This window comes from Ceratosolen solmsi, unplaced genomic scaffold, assembly GCF_000503995.2.
Source record: "Ceratosolen solmsi marchali unplaced genomic scaffold, CerSol_1.0 scaffold45, whole genome shotgun sequence".
Taxonomy (NCBI): Eukaryota; Metazoa; Arthropoda; class Insecta; order Hymenoptera; family Agaonidae; genus Ceratosolen; species Ceratosolen solmsi.
The window spans coordinates 623,637-628,795 of NW_011948436.1; positions in this window are offsets into that span (position 1 = coordinate 623,637).

The following is a 5,159-nucleotide window of genomic DNA, read 5'->3' on the forward strand; positions in this document are numbered from 1 at the left end:
ATATATATATTAAACAATTTCTTATTTGATTAAATTTTCTATATATAACAGCAATACATCAATTATGGTTCTCTCTTTTTATATAATCTACACTAGAGTGCGCAATTGTAGAATAACAATATGGAGCTTCATCGTCATTCTCATAAAATTTTTAACGATACAAAAAAAGTCTGCCATACGATGAAAACATTGTGTATCTATAATATTGTGGTAATTCAGTTTAATGTTAGATAAAGAAACTAAGAATTTTTTTTTTTTTTTTTTTTTTTACTAAAATAAGTTTTCAAATAGATACATACTATTTCAACAGAAATTCAGCAGTTGTTCAAATTTAGATACATTTATACGCACACATCATGCATAATTTTTCTTTGTTCTTTGTTAATGTACGCAGCCACTAAACTAAAAATCTTTCAATTAAATACAAAAAATTAAATACAAACTAAACAAATAAATTACTCTGTAAATAAAAAAATTTTATATTATTCAAACTTACATTTCTTTTACATGTTAATTTTTATAATCTATACAAAATAATTTTTTGCTCTAATCTTTCTCAAACATTATATTTAGTCATATTTGCCGTACCGAAATATTTTTAAATAAATATCATACTATTTACTATATATACTATAGTAATAGTAAAATAATATAATGGTTTAAATAAACTAAATAATATTATACATTAAATACATATATATTAAATACTTTTCAAACAAATTTGAAATATTTCAGACTTTTTGTTCATTTTGATGGTAAAATATTATATACGATCGTTATACATTTAAATGTATAGAATAAGAGAGTTCCGTAACCAATCTTAAAAATAGTTCATTATTATATTGAAGGAACTAATTTCAATATATAAATTCTGTGCTTCAAGTGTATCATAAGAAACGGATACCCAGTGCTTAAAATCTTTTTAATAAAAAAAGTTGATAATTTTCATTAAATTACATAATAAAAAATTGACTTTTTTCTTGTAGTCAATTGTTTCGTCACATTTACCAATATTTTCTTAATTCTATTAAATTTGTCATTAATTACCTTTTTTTAAATTATAAAAACAGTATTAAGTTAGACAGAAATGTTAAGTTGACGAAAAGGAGATTCGTAAAATGGGCTTTTTGTACTTAACACTATCTTATTGTAATTAAAAAATGTTGATATAGTTAAAGAGATGATGAAATATATTATCTTGGTATAGCAGCAAATTTCTATTTTTCTACACAATAACGTCAGTGAAATCAATATCGAGAAGTGACTGGAAATTTTTTTAACAAATAAATTCTTAGGCACAAATAATGCAAATATTTGTAGTCTCATTTACAATGTATAGCAAACTAACCTACGCTTCTTAAATAGTCATTACTACGTTTTATTTCATCCCAACTTTTGTTGTTGGCAATATTCTATTATTTTAAAATAGAAACAAAATATTAATGTTTTCTTTGAATAATAAATAACCTGTATAACTGTTCCAATGATTGATGAATTTCAAAATTATCTACGTTTCTATGAGCGCATTTATTATGAGCTATTATAGAATGAATTTTATAAATCGGTAGATTATTTAAAATTTGAAATCCATTAATGTAACATAATATGATCTGTTAACTCTTACGTATTGAAAGATGATATTCTTGGATTACAACTGCAAATTTTTTTGGCTTCTTGTTGCTCTCGTCGTGGAAAAATGTATTATCATGTGAAAAAATACAGTAATGTTTAAAAGTTGCTTTAATTAGTTTTCCATATTAATGCCCAGTACTTATAATTATTATCTTTTTAACTTTTGAAATAAATTATTGGTAATTGTATATGGTATTTTTATTTGAATGAAACGTCAAGGCAAAACCTTTACCTAAAATATAAAATTTTATTTTATTATTAACAGAATAATTATTGAACAAATGTTACTAGATATTAATTAATCTTTAAGATCCTTCAAATATCAAAAATTGAAAATTATCATAGAATTGTATTTCGAAAAATGTAATATAAAATTTAATGAAAACAAATTGATATAATAAAAAACATTTTCCTACTAAACATTCAAAACGTTTATTTGCATAATTTATGCACGAAAATAATTATAATTTTATAAAATTATATTAATATAAATTATTCATATTAAAAACAAAATTGTGCTTTTAAAATTTTATGATATATTGTATTGCTTTCAAATATAAGGTAAGATTATATATTTAGCCAATGTATTTTGTACTTCTCAAGGGTATATTTTTTGTTTTTAATTGAATCGTATTTACGGTAGTTAGTGAAGGTTAAATTTTTGTGATCACTTCATTGCAATAACGCTTTTCCAACGTGACGTCTTATTCATATAATTTGTACTATATATAAAGAAATAATGAATATGATATATAAAGAAAGAAAAAAGGAAATAATGAATAATAAAAATGAATGGTATAGAGTAAGATTTCATAATATAATACAATAAATAATAAAAGTTTTTCAAAAAATTTTTAATTTTAACTAGATATCTTTAAATAAATTTACATGTTATCGCTAGTACATTATTTATTCCGTTGTTTAAATTTTATGCATTTTATAAATAAACGTTGAAAAACATAAATTATGTATATAAAAACTTCATGTATTACAAACAAATATTGTTACATAATTTCACTTTTATGTTTAAGGTTAAACATTTTATAACTATTTTTGCTTCACATAAATTAAAATAAGAAGTAGGTCGATCAAACTAACATTTAATTAAAATGTATAAAAAGTTACTTTAACAAATCTCTTACTTTCATACTATTTAAATCTGTAAACCACAAACTCATTTTAGCTATCTTATGAAAATTGAAAAATCACAAATTTTGAAGAGTATAATTAATTATTTATATGTTTGATGTGAATAATTATAAGTTAGAAGAAAAACCGAGAAAAAATTGAGTTTTCTTATAGCTTTAAATTGCGACGATCATGATTTCCGGGTTTAAAGTTGATATTCTTTCATGCTTAAATAAATTTAATAACTCGTAAAAATTTTAAAATAATTTCTTTAAAACTTAAATCATTCAATCATTCAAAGAAAATAATTAACATTTTCGAATGTATAAATTCAACCGAAACTTATTAAACTACTTTTAAAAATTCTATAAAAATTTAATATTGAATAAAAAAAATTGTCTTTTTTATTATTTGGTATATACTTCAACTTTTACGATTTGAATTGTTAAGTTTCTCTTTTAAAAAATTTGGCAAGTTAAGTATTGAAGATGAAATGAAATGAAATTAATTTATCGATGAATGTTTTGCTCATCATCTAATTTTAGGAATATAACAATTGTAAAATAGTTGGTATATTTACATTGTCTGAATAGTGTACGTGTGAGTACATAGGTAGACCGATGGCTTGCATGGATTAGAGAGTTAGTTATGCGAAAGCGGGGGGGGGGGGATCAACTAAATTGTCGTTGAGATAGTCGAATTGATTAAAGCGAAAGTTGGCCATAAACAATCAAGTGCCACTTGAATAATACAAATGAACGAATCAGCAACTCACGAAACGAGAATTGATTTCCCTGTATTCACTAGCGGAGACGACTATGTGCTGATGCCGAAAAGCGATTTCGAGTCAAAGCAAGGCAAAATTACCGCTTGGGCAGCAGAAAGCCGACCGCCTTGAAGCCTTTTACTCGACATTTCCCTAGGAACTCGTCTCGTCCATCCTTTGCACGGCAACTAAACCTTCGGGTGGGCAAGTGTGCCGGTCCCGTGCGCATATGTGCCTCAAAGGGTGATTCCAAGGCTCGTTGACGAGAGAGCAGAATAAACGTCGTTGCTACGTGCGACCAACCTCCTCGATCAATGTTTACCAGTGTTGAGCTGATTAACGAGAAGCTTCGTAATACCAAGACGCCATTGAGCCTTGCGTAACCGCGGCTCAATTCCGCCGCCGGGAGGCACCGAGGAAGTGCAAAGAATGCAAAAAAAGAAACGCGACGAATGCGCGCATCAGCGGTACTAGTGGCTACTCGACGGACCTCGACCGAGTGCGTATATTGTCAAAATCAGCTGCCATTTCTCTCCCTCCAAGCCCTTTTAACCGTTCCACTTCTTCCTCGTTCTCTACTTCGACCTCCGAGGGCGAACGCGCAACGTGCCTATAAGACTTACCGAATGCGCGCACGCGCGCTACGCACACATTTCTCGCTCATGCACACGCATGTACATACGTACTTATGGCAGAAATGGCGTGCCTACGTATTCGATAGGGACGCTAGTTCTTCTGGATGGACGCTCGTAGTTTAAGCAAAAACATGGGAGCAACAAAATCGGCATAATGGGCACAATGGTCACACACACATGCGTAGATTTGCGCGTTACTACAAAAGCGCAGCTGTTTTCCCAGTCGCCCTCGGCAACGATTCTCCAGACTTACGCATCTCTCATTCGATCTCGCTTTCTCCCTCCCGGTCCCCACTGCTGTTTCTATCAGAGCGTTCTACCGTCCCGCTGCCCCGCCCGCCGCTGTCAATCGCCACAGCTATATGCGCCACCACCGCCACCGCCACCACCACCGCACCACCGTCACCGTCACCGTCACCGCCACCGTCAACTCCACTGCCGCCCGCCCCTCCGTCAACCCCACTAACACCCGAGTCTTGCTCCGTGTACAACGAGTGCGAGCGCGAGGCGAGTGCGAGATATTGCTTTGGTTATTTGACGACGAAGCAATTTTGTGGCGGCGTTTCTTCATCTCGCATACATAAATACACTTATGGGCGCGTGCGTGCGTGCATACGAGGAGAACGCGAAGCTTAAACTTAGAGAAAAGTCTCTCCCATTGTACATTTGGCCTTCCGCACGTTCGGAGAATCTCCGAGGAAAGTAGCGGTGGCAAAAGTTGGCGCGCGTCCTTCTAGTGTTGTTTTCAGAGTTCTCCCCCACGGATGCTCATTGTGTGGGGGGGGGAGGGAGGTGGGTAAGGGAAGGAGATCACCCGAGGGGATATTGGAAAAAAGCCCTGCGGAGTCGTTTGTTTTTGTTCCTGTTACGAGTGCGCGCGCGCGCGCATCATCTTCATCCTGGTCACCGTCGTTGTCTTCGTTGTCATCATCCTCGTCATCGTCATCGTCGTTGGCACTGCCTCATTGACATTTTACTGACGATTATTTAATTGTGCG